Here is a 17,967-nt window from a genome sequence, read left to right as displayed (position 1 = left end):
GGTGCATTGCTGGTGGGGCGATGAGGTCCTCTTGTGTCCTGAGGACCTAAGGACACAAGTGAGCTTCATCCCCTGAGCAACAATGTGCCAGGAGACGCGTTTGCAGAGTGGTGTAAAAAGGGGAGTGGCCTAGGACCACTCTCAGCAATCCAGCTGTATGGGGCTTACTGGAGGTAATAGGAGGGCTATTTGGCCCCCAGAGACCACCAGAAGGAAAGGGGACTTAATCTCCCAACTTATAAATCGCCAGGAGGCTCATATGCAGAGTGGTGGAGAAAAGGGGCTTGGTCTGTGTCCACCTCTCAACAATCCCACTGTGTGGGGCTTACTGGAGGTAAGAGGTAGGCTAGTTGGCCCCCAAAGGACCCCAGCAGCGAAGGGGACTTCAATCCCCATCCAAGAGGGCACCAAGGAGTGCGATTGCAGAGTGGTGGGCAAAGGGGGAGTGGTCTGCTATGAGTATTTAGTGATCTTGGTGTGTGGGACTTATTGGACATAATAGGAGGGGCAGTTGCCCCCCAAAGATGTCCTTGGGGGCCAGCTACCCCTCTTGTTACCTCCAGTAAGTTCCACACAGTGGGAATGCAAAGACATCTTCGGAGGCATGCCCCCTATCTCCACCACTCTGCAAACACGCCTCCTGGCAGACTACGGGATGGGGGATGAAGTCCAATTTACTCCTGAGGGACTTTGGAGGCCAAGAAGCCCTCCTTGTACCTCCTGTAAGTCCTACGCAGCGGAATTCCTGAGCGCTAGTCAGAGGCCCAGCACCCTTTCTCCACCACTCTGCAAATGCAACTAGTAGTTAAAGACATGTTTGTAATGTAATAGGTTTTGCATTTGCGAGAGTTACAGTTATTGGCATTGTAAATGTAAACGTTTTTTACAAATGCTTTATGGAGTGGAGTGGATGTACGTTGTGCGTAGTGGAATTATGTGGTATGTTGTGCAGTGAAATTATGTGGATAGAAAGTATGTGCTATTTAGTGTATAGGAATCATGTAGAGTGGGATTATGTGTTATGGTGAGTAATTATGTGGTATTGTAGTCTGTGTAGTGGAGTGGTAACCTTAGGTTTAGTCTTCCTCGTCTCCATAGAAGCTCAACTATGAACTAAGTGAGACAAAAAAAGAAGGAATCACTGAGAAGCACTTGTGGACCTAGTCAGAGGTATGAGCAGGGCCACTGGAATTATGAAACTGTTTGGCTGCACTGACTTTTGCACAATTATATATTTTCTACATTAGCCACATAATTCTCCATCTGCTCCCTAATCTGCAGATTTAAACAAAAAAATCCGTTTCTAGCTCAAACGGCTTAAACGTTACTAAAAATGCAGCGACACGTGTGACAGCATAGTGGAAGGCCCTTTGCAAACCTAGAATGATCACCTGTTACTTATTGCTAAAAGTGGGTGTTAAATTGGTACTATTGGTGTGCAAGCCATTCTAGCTTCCTTCTGAGCCTCTCTTGCCTCTTTCTGCATTTCTGTTGCTTCTTTCTACACATTTATTTCTTTTTCTGCACTTCTCTTGCCTCTTTTTGCACATCTCTTCTAATTTCGGCACCTCTCTTGCCTCTTTCTGCACCTGTGTTGCCTCTTTCTGCACCTCACTTTCTTCTTTCTGTACCCTTCTTGCCTCTTTCTGCACCCTTCTTCCCTCTTTCTGCAACTCTCTCGCCTATTTCTGCACCCCTCTTACCTCTTCCTGCACCCGTTTTGCCTTTTTGCACCTCTGTTCCTTCTTTCTGCACTTCTTTTGTTTCTTTCTGCACCTCTCTTGCTTCTTTCTGCACCCCTCTTTCCTCTTTCTGCACCCTTCTTTGCTCTTTCTGCACCTTTCTTGCCTCATTCTACACCCCTCTCCCCCTTTCTGCATGTCTGTTGCTTCTTTCTGCACTTCTCTTGCCTCTTTCTATACCTCTCTTGCTTCTTTCTGTACCCCAGTTGCCTCTTTCTGCACCTCTCTTTCCTTTCTGCACCTCTATTGCCTCTTTCTACACCCCTCTTGCCTCTTCCCGCATCTCTTTTGCTTGTTTATGTACTTCTTTTGCCTGTTTCTGTACCCCTCTTACCTCCTTCTGTCCCTCTGCTGTTTCTTACTGCAATGCTCTGGCTTCTTTCTGTACCTCTCTTGCAAATTTCTACACCCCTTTTGCCTCTTTCTGCACCCCTCTTGCCTCCTGCACCTCTGTTGGTTGTTTCTGCACTGCTCTTGCTTCTTTCTGCACCAATTTTGCCTGTTTCTGCAACTTTATTGCCTCATTTTGCACTTTTCTTGCCTCCTTCTGCACCTCTGTTGCTTATTTGATATACTTCTCCTCCCCTTGTGCACCCCTTTTGCCTCTTTCTGTGCATCTGTTGCTTCTTTCTGCACTTTTCTTGCTTCTTTCTGCACTTCTCTTGCATCTTTCTGCACCCATCTTGCCTCTTTCTGCGCCCCTCTTTCTTCTGTGTGCAACTCCTTTGCCTCTTTCTCCACCTCTCTTCACTCTTTCTGCACCACTCTTGCCTCTTTCTGTAACCTTGTTGCTTCTTTCTGCACTTCTCGTGCCTCTTTCATCACCCTTCGTGCCTCTTTAGCATATCTGTTGCTACTTTCTGCACTTCTCTTCTTCTTTATGCACCCCTCGTGCCTCCTTCTGCACCTCTGTTGCTTCTTTCTGCACTTTTCTTGGTTCTTTCTATACTGCTCTTGCCTCTTGCCTCTTTCTGCATCCCTCTTGCCTCTTTGAGCACCTCTTTTGCTTCTTTCTGCATACCTCTCCCCTCTTTCTGCACCTCTCTTGCCTCTTTCTGTACCTCTGTTGGGTATTCCTGCACTTACATTGCCTCTCTCTGCACCTCTTTTGCTTCTTTCTGCACCTGACTTGCCTCTATCAGTACCTCTGTTGCTTTTTCTCCAGATGTCTTGCCTCTTTCTGCACCTCACTTGCCTCTTTCATCTCCTCTGTTCCCTGTTTCTGCACCTTTCCTGCCTGTTTCTGTACCTCTCCTGCCTTTTATGTACCTCTGTTGCCTCTTTCTGAACTTCTCTTGCTCTTTCTGCACCCTTTGTGCCTCTTTCAGCTCCTCTGTTACTTCTTTCTGCACCTCTCTTGCTTCTTTATGCACCTCACTTGTCTCTTTCAGCACCTCTGTTGTTTTTTTCTGCAAATCTCTTGCCTCTTTCTGCACCTCACTTTCATCTTTCAGCACCTCTGTTGCTTTTACCAGCAGATCTCTTGCCTATTTCTGTACCCCTCTTTTCTCTTTCTGCACCTCTCTTGCCTCTTTCTGTACCTCTGTTCACTCTTTCTGCACCTTACCTGCATGTTTCTGCACTTCTCTTGCCTCTTTCTGTACCTCTGTTGCCTCTTTCTGCATTTCTCTTGTTCTTTCTGCACCTTTCGCGCCTCTTTGAGCACCTGTTACTTCTATATGCACTTCTCTTCCTTCATTTTGCACCCCTCCTGCCTCTCTCTGTACCTCTCTTGCCTCTTTGTGCACCCCTCCTACCTTTTTCTGCACCACTGTAGCCTCTTTTTGCACCTCTGTTGGTCCTGTATGCACTGCTCTTGCTTCTTTCTGTACCACACTTGCCTCTTTCTGCACTTCTCTGGCTTCTTTCTACACGTCTGTTGTTTCATTCAACAATTCTCTTCCCTCTTTTTGCACCCCTCTTGACTCTCTTTGCACCTCTGTTGGATCTTTCTTCACTGCTTTTGCTTCTTTCTGCACCTCACTTGCCTCTTTCTGCACTTCTCTTGCTTCTTCCTACACCTCTGTTGCTCCTTCCAGCAATTCTCTTGCTTCTTTCTGCGCTTCTTTTGCTTGTTTCTACACCTCTCTTGTGTATTTCTGCACCTCTGTTGCCTTTTTCTGCACTTCACTTGCTTCATTCTGCACCTCTCTTGCCTCTTCCGGCACCCCTCTTCCCTCTTTGTGCAACTTTCTTGCCTCTTTCTCCACCTCTCCTCCCTCTTTTTGCACCATTCTTGCCACTTTCTGTACCTCTGTTGCTTCTTTCTGTACTTTTCTTGCCTCTTTTTGCACCCTTCGTGCCTCTTTCAACCACTCTTTTGCTTCTTTATGCACTTTTCTTCCTTCTTTCTGCACCCCTCGTGCCTCCTTCTGCACCTCTGTTGCTTCCTTTTGCACTTCTCTTGCCTCTTTCTGCATCCCTCTTGCCTCTTTGAGCACCTCTTTTATTTCTTTCTATAGTTCACTCTCCTCTTTCTGTACCCATCTTGCCTCCTTCTGCACCTTTTGCTTCTTTCTGCACTTCACTTGCCTCTTTCAGCACCTCTGTTACTTTTTTATGCAGATCTCTTTCATCTTTCTGCTTCTCACTCTCCTCTTTCAGCACCTCTATTGCTTTTTTTCTGCAGATTTCTCTCTTGCCTCTTTCTGTACCCCTCTTTTCTCTTTCTGCTTCTCTCTTGTCTCTTTCTGCACCTTTCCTGCATGTTTCTACAACTTTCTTGCCTCTTTCTGTACCTCTGGTACCTCTTTCTGCACCTCTCTTGCCCCTTTCTGCACCCCTTTTGCCTCTTTCTGCACCTCTGTTGCTTCTTTGTGCACTTCTATTGCTTCTTTCTGCATTTCTCTTGCTTCTTTCTCACCTCACTTGCATCTTTCAGTACCTGTGTTTCTTTTATCTTCAGTTCTCTTGCCCCTTTCTGCACCTCACTTTCCTCTTTCAGCACCTCTGTTGCTTTTTTCCTTCAGATCTTTTGCCTCTTTCTGCACTCCTCTTTTCACTTTCTGCACCTCTTTTGCCTCTTTCTGCACTCCTGTTCCCTCTTTCGTCACCTTTCATGCTTGTTTCTGCACCTCTCTTGCCTCTTTCTGCACCTCTCTTGCCTCTTTCTGTACCTCTGTTGGGTATTCCTGCACTTACATTGCCTCTCTCTGCACCTCTTTTGCTTCTTTCTGCACCTGACTTGCCTCTATCAGTACCTCTGTTGCTTTTTCTCCAGATGTCTTGTCTCTTTCTGCACCTCACTTGCCTCTTTCATCTCCTCTGTTCCCTGTTTCTGCACCTTTCCTGCCTGTTTCTGTACCTCTCCTGCCTTTTATGTACCTCTGTTGCCTCTTTCTGAACTTCTCTTGCTCTTTCTGCACCCTTTGTGCCTCTTTCAGCTCCTCTGTTACTTCTTTCTGCACCTCTCTTGCTTCTTTATGCACCTCACTTGTCTCTTTCAGCACCTCTGTTGTTTTTTTCTGCAAATCTCTTGCCTCTTTCTGCACCTCACTTTCATCTTTCAGCACCTCTGTTGCTTTTACCAGCAGATCTCTTGCCTATTTCTGTACCCCTCTTTTCTCTTTCTGCACCTCTCTTGCCTCTTTCTGTACCTCTGTTCACTCTTTCTGCACCTTACCTGCATGTTTCTGCACTTCTCTTGCCTCTTTCTGTACCTCTGTTGCCTCTTTCTGCATTTCTCTTGTTCTTTCTGCACCTTTCGCGCCTCTTTGAGCACCTGTTACTTCTATATGCACTTCTCTTCCTTCATTTTGCACCCCTCCTGCCTCTCTCTGTACCTCTCTTGCCTCTTTGTGCACCCCTCCTACCTTTTTCTGCACCACTGTAGCCTCTTTTTGCACCTCTGTTGGTCCTGTATGCACTGCTCTTGCTTCTTTCTGTACCACACTTGCCTCTTTCTGCACTTCTCTGGCTTCTTTCTACACGTCTGTTGTTTCATTCAACAATTCTCTTCCCTCTTTTTGCACCCCTCTTGACTCTCTTTGCACCTCTGTTGGATCTTTCTTCACTGCTTTTGCTTCTTTCTGCACCTCACTTGCCTCTTTCTGCACTTCTCTTGCTTCTTCCTACACCTCTGTTGCTCCTTCCAGCAATTCTCTTGCTTCTTTCTGCGCTTCTTTTGCTTGTTTCTACACCTCTCTTGTGTATTTCTGCACCTCTGTTGCCTTTTTCTGCACTTCACTTGCTTCATTCTGCACCTCTCTTGCCTCTTCCGGCACCCCTCTTCCCTCTTTGTGCAACTTTCTTGCCTCTTTCTCCACCTCTCCTCCCTCTTTTTGCACCATTCTTGCCACTTTCTGTACCTCTGTTGCTTCTTTCTGTACTTTTCTTGCCTCTTTTTGCACCCTTCGTGCCTCTTTCAACCACTCTTTTGCTTCTTTATGCACTTTTCTTCCTTCTTTCTGCACCCCTCGTGCCTCCTTCTGCACCTCTGTTGCTTCCTTTTGCACTTCTCTTGCCTCTTTCTGCATCCCTCTTGCCTCTTTGAGCACCTCTTTTATTTCTTTCTATAGTTCACTCTCCTCTTTCTGTACCCATCTTGCCTCCTTCTGCACCTTTTGCTTCTTTCTGCACTTCACTTGCCTCTTTCAGCACCTCTGTTACTTTTTTATGCAGATCTCTTTCATCTTTCTGCTTCTCACTCTCCTCTTTCAGCACCTCTATTGCTTTTTTTCTGCAGATTTCTCTCTTGCCTCTTTCTGTACCCCTCTTTTCTCTTTCTGCTTCTCTCTTGTCTCTTTCTGCACCTTTCCTGCATGTTTCTACAACTTTCTTGCCTCTTTCTGTACCTCTGTTACCTCTTTCTGCACCTCTCTTGCCCCTTTCTGCACCCCTTTTGCCTCTTTCTGCACCTCTGTTGCTTCTTTGTGCACTTCTATTGCTTCTTTCTGCATTTCTCTTGCTTCTTTCTCACCTCACTTGCATCTTTCAGTACCTGTGTTTCTTTTATCTTCAGTTCTCTTGCCCCTTTCTGCACCTCACTTTCCTCTTTCAGCACCTCTGTTGCTTTTTTCCTTCAGATCTTTTGCCTCTTTCTGCACTCCTCTTTTCACTTTCTGCACCTCTCTTGCCTCTTTCTGCACTCCTGTTCCCTCTTTCGTCACCTTTCATGCTTGTTTCTGCACCTCTCTTGCCTCTTTCTGCACCTCTCTTGCCTCTTTCTGTACCTCTGTTGGGTATTCCTGCACTTACATTGCCTCTCTCTGCACCTCTTTTGCTTCTTTCTGCACCTGACTTGCCTCTATCAGTACCTCTGTTGCTTTTTCTCCAGATGTCTTGCCTCTTTCTGCACCTCACTTGCCTCTTTCATCTCCTCTGTTCCCTGTTTCTGCACCTTTCCTGCCTGTTTCTGTACCTCTCCTGCCTTTTATGTACCTCTGTTGCCTCTTTCTGAACTTCTCTTGCTCTTTCTGCACCCTTTGTGCCTCTTTCAGCTCCTCTGTTACTTCTTTCTGCACCTCTCTTGCTTCTTTATGCACCTCACTTGTCTCTTTCAGCACCTCTGTTGTTTTTTTCTGCAAATCTCTTGCCTCTTTCTGCACCTCACTTTCATCTTTCAGCACCTCTGTTGCTTTTACCAGCAGATCTCTTGCCTATTTCTGTACCCCTCTTTTCTCTTTCTGCACCTCTCTTGCCTCTTTCTGTACCTCTGTTCACTCTTTCTGCACCTTACCTGCATGTTTCTGCACTTCTCTTGCCTCTTTCTGTACCTCTGTTGCCTCTTTCTGCATTTCTCTTGTTCTTTCTGCACCTTTCGCGCCTCTTTGAGCACCTGTTACTTCTATATGCACTTCTCTTCCTTCATTTTGCACCCCTCCTGCCTCTCTCTGTACCTCTCTTGCCTCTTTGTGCACCCCTCCTACCTTTTTCTGCACCACTGTAGCCTCTTTTTGCACCTCTGTTGGTCCTGTATGCACTGCTCTTGCTTCTTTCTGTACCACACTTGCCTCTTTCTGCACTTCTCTGGCTTCTTTCTACACGTCTGTTGTTTCATTCAGCAATTCTCTTCCCTCTTTTTGCACCCCTCTTGACTCTCTTTGCACCTCTGTTGGATCTTTCTTCACTGCTTTTGCTTCTTTCTGCACCTCACTTGCCTCTTTCTGCACTTCTCTTGCTTCTTCCTACACCTCTGTTGCTCCTTCCAGCAATTCTCTTGCTTCTTTCTGCGCTTCTTTTGCTTGTTTCTACACCTCTCTTGTGTATTTCTGCACCTCTGTTGCCTTTTTCTGCACTTCACTTGCTTCATTCTGCACCTCTCTTGCCTCTTCCGGCACCCCTCTTCCCTCTTTGTGCAACTTTCTTGCCTCTTTCTCCACCTCTCCTCCCTCTTTTTGCACCATTCTTGCCACTTTCTGTACCTCTGTTGCTTCTTTCTGTACTTTTCTTGCCTCTTTTTGCACCCTTCGTGCCTCTTTCAACCACTCTTTTGCTTCTTTATGCACTTTTCTTCCTTCTTTCTGCACCCCTCGTGCCTCCTTCTGCACCTCTGTTGCTTCCTTTTGCACTTCTCTTGCCTCTTTCTGCATCCCTCTTGCCTCTTTGAGCACCTCTTTTATTTCTTTCTATAGTTCACTCTCCTCTTTCTGTACCCATCTTGCCTCCTTCTGTACCTTTTGCTTCTTTCTGCACTTCACTTGCCTCTTTCAGCACCTCTGTTACTTTTTTATGCAGATCTCTTTCATCTTTCTGCTTCTCACTCTCCTCTTTCAGCACCTCTATTGCTTTTTTTCTGCAGATTTCTCTCTTGCCTCTTTCTGTACCCCTCTTTTCTCTTTCTGCTTCTCTCTTGTCTCTTTCTGCACCTTTCCTGCATGTTTCTACAACTTTCTTGCCTCTTTCTGTACCTCTGTTACCTCTTTCTGCACCTCTCTTGCCCCTTTCTGCACCCCTTTTGCCTCTATCTGCACCTCTGTTGCTTCTTTGTGCACTTCTATTGCTTCTTTCTGCATTTCTCTTGCTTCTTTCTCACCTCACTTGCATCTTTCAGTACCTGTGTTTCTTTTATCTTCAGTTCTCTTGCCCCTTTCTGCACCTCACTTTCCTCTTTCAGCACCTCTGTTGCTTTTTTCCTTCAGATCTTTTGCCTCTTTCTGCACTCCTCTTTTCACTTTCTGCACCTCTCTTGCCTCTTTCTGCACTCCTGTTCCCTCTTTCGTCACCTTTCATGCTTGTTTCTGCACCTCTCTTGCCTCTTTCTGTACCTCTGTTGCCTCTTTCTGCACTTTTCTTGCTCTTTCTGCACCATTCGCGCCTCTTTCAGTACCTCTGTTACCTATTTCTGCACTTCTCTTCCTTCTTTCTGCACTCCTTCTGCCTCTTTCTGTATCTATCTTGCCTCTTTGTGCATCCCTCCTACCTTTTTCTGTACCCATTGTGCCTCTTTTTGCACCTATGTTGGCTTTATCTGCACTGCTCTTGCTTTTTTCTGCACCTCACTTGCCTCTTTCTGCACTTCACTTGCTTCTTTCTACACCTCTGTTGTTTTTTCAGCAATTCTTGCCTCTTTCTGCACTTCTCTTCCTTCTTTCTGCACGCCTCCTGCCTCTTTCTGTACCTCTCTTGCCTCTTTGTCTCTTTGTGCACCTCTCCTATCTCTTTCTGTACCCCTCTTGCCTCTTTTTGCACATCTGTTGGTTCTTTCTGAACTGCTCTTGCTTCTTTCTGCATCTCACTTGCTTCTTTATGCACTTCTCTTGCTTCTTTCTACACCTCTGTTCCTTATTTCAGCAATTCTCTTGCCTCTTTCTGCTATTATCTTGCTTGTTTCTGCACCTCTGTTGTGTCTTTCTGCACTTCAATTGCTTCTTTCTGCACCTCTTTTGCCTCTTTCTGCGCCTCTGTTGCTTCTTTCTGCACTTTTCATCCTCTTTATGCACCTGTGACTTAGAGGTAGTTTCAATCCCCCTGCCCTATTATGTACTAGAGAAAATGTCAATCACAGAGGTACCCCAACGCATAGTGTACCCTAGTGTATGTAGTTGCTGTCACTATATTCTAAGTGTCATTCAGCATAGCACTGGCTCCGGGCCTGGTTAGTCAGAGTCAGTTACCACCAGTACCAGTCAGAAAAAAAGGGGGCACAGGAGGCCTTTGCAACAATGCTTCTTTCTACACCTCTGTTGACTCTTTCTGCATATCTCTCGCTTCTTTCTGCACCTTTCTACGTGTTTCTGGACTTCTGTTGCCTCTTTCTGCATTTCTCTTGCTTCTTTCTGTGCTTTTCTTCCTCTTTCTGCACATGTCCCACCTCTGTAGGAATAGTTAGAAATTTGCATTTAAAAAACCTTCGAAATTCACTGAAAAAACAATGGGTTTCAGGTGCATTATAGTTAGGAATTAGCATTTAAAAAACCTTCGAAATTCACTGAAAAAACCATAGGTTTTTGGAACGTTATAGTTAGAAATTAGCATTTAAAAAACCTTTGATGAGGACATGGTTTGCCGCCGGCTGAAGATGGCCGCGGAATAAACTAGCTCCGGGGACGAGGTAGACTCCCCTCACCATCCTTGCATGATCCGCGATATAATCCGCCCTTGAAGGTGACCAGCGCTGACCGGAATCGCCGCTGAACCGATTGGTCGACTTTCTGAGTGCCTGCGCTGCGTGAGACGCCAGAGAGACCGGGTTCGACGGAGCGGCCTAACCGGGAAACCTAAGCCGTGGACTGTCCTGACTCCTGAGCCGGCGTGAGGCGTGCGGCCCTCGGCTGCGGAGGTGCTCTCAGCGGTGGCGGTGTCGTCGGCGGGGGAAGGTGCGGCACGGGTGGGGCTCACACTCACGGGTGCTGGCTCTTTGGGAGGCAGTAGATTCAGGAGCGGCTGGGAGAGAAACGCCCGCGACGCTGGATCCTGAAGGTTCAGTGGGGAGGCAAGCCCAGAGGAACTCCGATTACAGGGTGGTCGTGTGCCCTGCTGATGTGGCGCCCCATGGAGTGAGAGGAAAGAACAGTCAGTGAGGGCAGATTGGGGGTGGAATCGGACCCCTGCCCCGGGTGGACGTACAAACTGACACTAGCAGGGGGCTGGAGAAGCATGTAAGGGCACCCACCGGCGGAGGAGCAGAGTTCGGTGGACATAGCGGGAAGCCCCTTCCCCCCGGACCCCGTCAATAAGGGCCCTCTTCGATCAGAGCAACGTAGTCCCGGCTGAGGGACACATGGGGCGTCCCTGGGGGCCAGAAAAAAAACTACCGTCGCCACGACTGGGGGTATCGGTATTGGCCTCAGTGTGTGGTAGCTGCACTGGCGCACGGAGAGTGCTGTGGTTCGGGCCGGAGAGCCCAGGCTCATCTGCGCCTAACAACTGGTCTTGGCTGTCGGGGCACCCGGGGCGGCTGTCGGGGGTCGCCGGATCGGGTGGAGGGACCCCCCCCACGTGGACAGTAAATTTCAAAAGAAAACAACACCTTTGGCCACCAGACTCCAGCCACATACAGAACACTGCGCGGTGGGAAAACCGACAGGCCGCGTGTGGAGGTAAGCTCCAACGGCTGGCGGCGCCGACTACCAACCGGCGCAGAATAACTCAGGCGTAGATGGGGGGCAGGGGCCAGCGCGCGGCCTCCCAAGGCAAACTGGACAAGTATGCTTACGCGAAAGACCCGGCGGACCGTAGGGAGGTGTCAGATAAAACCCCGGAGGCAGAGAAAACTCCAAAGGTGACGTTGGAAGACATAATGGCCGCTCTGGCCGGTAAAATCAACGGTGGGCACTATCTCCACAGATGTCTCCTTTTTGCGGGCCGACTTCCAGAAAAGGTCTGCGAGAGTCACGGAGGTGGAACAGGTAACGAAAACCCTGGTAGGCGACACAGCAGCGTTAATTATAAAAGTTAGCCTCCTGGAGACTGAAAACAAGCTAATGGCGGAGAAGTTGGATGACCAGGAGGGGCGTTCCGGTCACAACAATGTCCGCCTTACGGGTGTACCCGAAAGCGAAGGGGGCCCGGCCATGGACCTTTATGTCGAGGACCTGATAAAAACAAGACTCCAACCCAGGGGGCTTTCGGCCTATTTTTCAGTAGAAAGGGCGCACAGGGTGCTGGGTGGCAGGCCTAAACCTGGGGCACCTCCTTGACCAATCCTGGCCCGGTTATTCAATTTCCGTGACCAGGATGCTATACTGCAAGCAGCAAGAGTGGCCCCACCACTTCGCATCCAGAACTCTGTAGTCTCATTCTTTCCGGACTATACGGCGGCTGTCGCCAAGCACCGTAGGAGCTTCCTGGAGGTTAAAAAAGAGCTTCGACGCAGAGAAGTTCCCTACTCCATGTTATATCTGGCAAAACTGCGTGTGGTGGCGGAGGGAAAGACCTGGTTTTTTTACACTCCGGACGAGGCTCATGAGTGGCTCGAGGGATGGCGGCGAAGGGATGGATCCGGACGATCTAGAAGAGATCAGCAACGGCGACGGACGGAGAGGCAACCCGAGGAGAGCAGTCAGGAACAGGACGAAGAGAGCGCACCTGGATTGGAGGCTAAAGACTGATCATAAGGGACATTACATGAAGTGGCACACCTGGCCTCCCAGGGGGCCCCCAGGGGCTAACACGAGGGGACGCAGCGGGGCCCGGCCGAGGGCCTGGCTGGGAGGCGGCAACGAACCTCGGATGAACAATATACTTCAAGGAGATGGGAGACTGCGCTGTTTCCCGGACTTCTCACCCCCGAACCGCAAGTACTGTTATAGGGATTGGGGATCAAGCGCTCTGCAATGTTGGGGTGGCGGGTAGTTTTAAGCCCGCTAAGCAGGGAGGCAGGGAGGGGGGTGGAGGGAAGGGGTTTGCTGTTTTGGTTCTGAGTTTTATTGGTAGTATGCACCACGCAGGCACAAATAGGTAACATTTTCCAGGGCACAGGGTGGCGACGGCACGGCCCGCGTGGGCTGGATACCCTCCATACACCTGGTATTAGTAATGGCGGCACCTGATACACGGACCCCTGAGCGAGAGCACGCTCCCGGCACGCAGATGGCCTCTTTGGCGCTGGTGACGTGGAACGTGCATGGGCACAAAATTAAAAGAGGGTTAGTCCTGCAGTATCTTAAGCGCAGCTCCCCGGCGGTGGTCATGTTGCAGGAGACACACCTCACTGGCACTGCCTGTCGGGCAATGGACCGGTGGGGGTTCAGGATGGCAGTCCACTCAGAATTTACAACTGGCTCCAGAGGAGTGGGTATTTTAGTACGAAAGCAATCACCACTCATAATACATAGCGCGATAACGGACAGGTGTGGTCGCTTTGCAGCTATTATGGGACAGTGGGAAGGGCACCCAATCAATATAGTGTCAGTTTACATTCCCCCGGCGCTGCATGCGGTTACACTCCCGGCACTCAGCAAGTTCCTTCTTGACCTAACGACAGGAGAATTATTAGTAGGGGGGACTTCAATGCCACGATAAATGGGACATTAGACAGAAACCCCGCAAGGGAGCAACCTCGAGGGGGGTCGCAGCTGGGGAGTTTTTTGGATGCATTGGGATTGGCGGACGTGTGGCAGTACCGCCACCCTACGGCGCGTCAATTTACCTTTCACTCTAGCGTGCATGATAGTTTATCCAGAATAGACTATTTTATTGCATCCCCAGATAGTCTGAAGAAGGTGGACAGGATTGAAATTAGACCTCGGGGCATATCGGACCACTCCCCAGTCCTTTTAACTTACGCCTATTGTCAAAGGGAATGGCAGCGTGTTTTCCCCATCCTCCCAGGTTACCTGGAGGTCCCCAAGATCCTAAAAACCATGGTCACTACAACGCGCCATTTCTTCCAAGAAAATGTTGCGTCGGTCCAATCTCCGACCCACTTGTGGGAAGCATACAAGACCGTGCTGAGGGGGCAGGCTATTGCCGCGATTACTGGGCATAAGCGTGAGCGGGAGCAAGAGCTCACTGCCATTGAATTAGACTTGTAGAAAGCTAACGCCAGGCACTCACGCAACCCAACTCAAGCCACTGCCCGGCACTTACAGCTCCAACAAACACGGCATAAGGAGTATCTCGCAGAGAGGACTCGCCTCCGACTTATGGCCACGAGACACAAGGTATATGAGACCGGCGACAAAGCCGGGAAGCTCCTGGCATGGCTAGATAAACGGGAGCGAGACCGAAAGTGGATAGCGCAGCTTCACATAAGGGATAACCTACCAGTGACTGATCCGTGTGCTATAATACAAATGTTAGCGCAGCACTTTTGACAGGTTTACACGTCACTCTCCGATCTGTCCGTGGAAGAGACGTTGACATATATAAAAGATATAGCGATACCCGGGCTAACACCAGAAGCGGCCCTTACACTAGAGGCGGACCTTACCACTGATGAGTTGCAGGTGGCAATTGGCAGCCTACAATCTGGAAAAGCGTTAGGGCCAAATGGTACACCCATGGAGCTTTATAAAAGGCTGGCGGGGAAGGTGGCCCCGCATCTGCTCAATATGTACCACAATTGCTTGCAGAGGGGTGAGCTCCCGCCGGATCAGCATTTGGCCACGGTGGTGGTAATTCCAAAGCCCGGTAAGCCCCCGGAGGAATGCACCTCCTACCGCCCCATTTCCCTGTTAAACGCAGAGGCCAAAATTCTTGCAAAGCTCCTCGTGATTAGGCTGACCCCGCACCTTGCCACCCTAATTCACCCGGACCAATTCGGCTTTATGCCCAATAGAAATACGGCACTGAACCTAAGGCGCCTGCACGGAGTGATGGCCCGTATACCATATCTTCAAGAGCCAGCCGTTCTTTTATCGCTGGACGCCCGTATGGCGTCTGATATGGTGGAGTGGCCTTTTTTGTTCGCGGTGCTGACGCACTTGGGCTTTGGCCGAAAGTTCTGAGCATGGGTGCGTCTCTTGTACACAAACCCACTGGCGCACGTGACTGCGAATGGTCACATATCCCAAGACTTCCTGCTGTCCCGGGGCACACGTCAGGGCTGCCCCCTGTCACCGCTACTATTTGCCCTGGTCTTGGAGCCGTTAGCGGCATGGGTCAGATGGGAGCCAATGATCCGGGGTCTTAGGTGGACGGACAGCTGGGAAGACCGCATCTCATTGTATGCAGACGACGTCCTATTATATTTGACTTCACCCCGGCGATCCATTCTAGTGCTGCTGAATATATGTGACCAGTTCGGCCGTGCGTCTGGATATACAATAAACTGGTCCAAGTCGGTGCTCTTTGTGCTTCGGGGACCACCGCCGCAGCTCCCGGGGGACTGTACTCTGCAGATCATGGGTGACGCCTTTAAGTATGTCACGGCTGATCCAGATGACTTTATAAAAAGAAATCTACTGCCCCCGCTGGAGCGCTTGAGGAGGGATGCAGCTCACTGGGGGACATTGCCCTTGACACTGCTATGGAAGGCGGCGCTATTTAAAATGATGCTGCTGCCTCGGTTCCTGTACGCTCTGGAAAATACACCTTACCCCGTGCCGGCTGACTACTTTAAAAAGATAGAGGCCCAGGTCTCCGGACTGTTGTGGGGGAACGGGCCGGCGCGAATAACGTAGCGTAAATTGACCAAAGGGTGGTACGATGGTGGCATTGCACTCCCCGACATAAAGCTATATTATTGGGCGGCCCAATTGAAAGTAATCAACCAATGAATACACGCCCCACAGGCAGATCCCGCTTTCAAGGCAGACAGGCATGGGCTGGGAAATGAGGGCATGATGTCTGTACTATATAATAGAAGACGATCACCGGCGGTGATTGGACCCACCAAACATACTGTCAATCTGTGGTATGAGGCACATGCCAAATTGGGCTGGAAAGGGAAGATAACCCAATTAACCCCCTTATGGGAAACACAACGTCTGGGCGGCCTAAAACAGTGCAAAGGATTCGCCAAATGGGATGCCATTGGCATTTCCATGGTGGGGGACCTGTGGCACAAGGGGGAAGTGATGCCCTTTGAGCGCCTTCGGACGCAGTATGACTTAGTATGATCAGAGCTTTTTCGATACCTGCAAATCAAACATGCATTGCAGGCGGTCCTGCCGACCGGCACTGAGGTTCCGGAGGCTACCCCCCTGGAGGACAGGCTGCTGACGGACTACATGCCGAAGCGGGCGACCTCTTTGACCTACCGTAAATTAATAAATAATTTACCCGATCCACATGTAGTGCTCAGGTAGAGGTGGTCCCGGGAGGTGGGAGACTTTGACGAATTCGAATGGAGGGAGGCACGAGAGGTGGGAATACCCTCCACACTTAAGTTGGTGCAACTTAAAATCCTACACAGAATCTACTACACGAGACAAACTCTTCACACGATAGGGTCGGCGTCGCACCCATACTGCTTGAGACGTTGTGGGGTGGTGGGTACATTCATTCATACGGTGTGGGAGTGTGCTAAGATCAGGGACTATTGGGTTTAAGTAATGAGGACCATATCACAGGCGGTGGAGGTGTCTTTGACGCCGGAACCCAGAAGATGCTTGCTAAATGTTTGGGAACCAAACGACCTCACGCGCCCTTTGCAGGAATGGGCCACGCTGGGGATGCTAGTAGCAAAGCGCAACGTCGCATAGAAATGGGGGGCGATGGAGTAGCCAACGCTGGCTGCATGGTGTAGAGATCTGGACACTGCTATGATGGCCGAGAGGGCGGTTTTCAGTCATCGAGGATGTCCAAAAAAATGGAGCAGAGTGTGGGGGGGCGTGAAATAAATTCAGGGGATTTATCTGTGAGCCTCCGGAAATGTGGGCGGGGAGGACTCTGAGGATGGGAGCGAGGGAGAGGTTGAAGTTTGAGGGAGGGGACGTTGTTCATAATTGGGATGCCTGTAAAATCCCTGTGCGGTTGCCTGGAAAAACAAAGATGTCTGGAGATATTGTCATTCTGTACTTTTATTTAAGCTTGTGCCAAACTTCATATACAATAAAGAGTGTTTAAAAAAAAAAAAAACCTTTGATATTCAGTGAAAAAAACATAGGTTTCAGGGTCGTTATAGTTAGAAATGAGCATTTAAAAAACCTGTGGAATTCACTGAAAAAAACAGAGGTATCTGGGACGCTATACTTTTTTTTTTTTTTTTAATTATTTATTCGTGGGACGCTATACTTAGTTGGATATTTCACTCAAAACCAGAGAAATTCGTCTGTAATAGTTAGTTGAGCTAACTATAACTCGTGCCCCCGCAATACACTGCTGATAACGTCACATATTACATCAATCATAACATTTCCAGTGACATCACTGATGACATCTCAAATGACATCACTGATGACACCATCCACATGATAATCTGATGCACTTCCTCATACCCTAATAGAACCTCTGATACACCCACTCTAAATTACAGACTACCATTTGCAAAACCATAGACATACCAATACCAGTTACTACATATCCACTCACTGATTCCTAGGTCTACACACACATCCACTCATTCACCCATACAGTCACTCATACATGCAGTCACTCATCAATACAGCACTATCATATGCACTCATCGCCTATACAGACACACAACGCCACTCATCCATAGATTTACTCACACACCTAGTCAGTCATGCAAAGAATCAACCACACTCCCATTTACTCACCTATTCAGTTATACACACACCACCTTACTTATTCATACTGATACTAACACATACTTATTCTCTTATACAATCACTGATACAAGCACACACTCATCCATACAGCCACTCTCACAATCACTCACTCTCAATTATAGTCATTTATATACTCTAACACTCACATATACTGTCTTTTACATATGTAGTTACTCACACATGTACCACTGAGACATCCATGTACTAAACAACAGACCCATACACACATTCACTCACCAATACAGCCCTTCACAGATACACTCTTGAACCCGTACACCCAGTGAATCACCCACTCACTCATCTATGCACAGAGTCACACACCCCCACCCATCCACGCAGACACTCAGGCACCCATACAGATACTCAGACAACCAATCAATAACCCATATAGACACTAATGTGGCTACTCACCAACCCATGCAGCCACTTACACACCAACTGACTGACTGATAAAAACATTCAGCCAGATTAGTCGCTAACCTATGCATTCAGTAAGACACGTTTAAACACTCACATTATATACAGTCAGTCACACACCTACTAAATCATCCATTCAGACACTTATACACCCTCTCATTCTTCAATACACCTTGGAATATATATATATATATATATATTCACTGAAAAAACCATAGGTTTCACACACGTTATAGTTAGGAATTAGCATT

This window comes from Triturus cristatus, chromosome 5_2 (assembly GCF_964204655.1).
Source record: "Triturus cristatus chromosome 5_2, aTriCri1.1, whole genome shotgun sequence".
Classification (NCBI taxonomy): domain Eukaryota; kingdom Metazoa; phylum Chordata; class Amphibia; order Caudata; family Salamandridae; genus Triturus; species Triturus cristatus.
The sequence above is the reverse complement of the archived record's forward strand: the minus strand, read 5'-3'. Positions refer to the sequence as shown.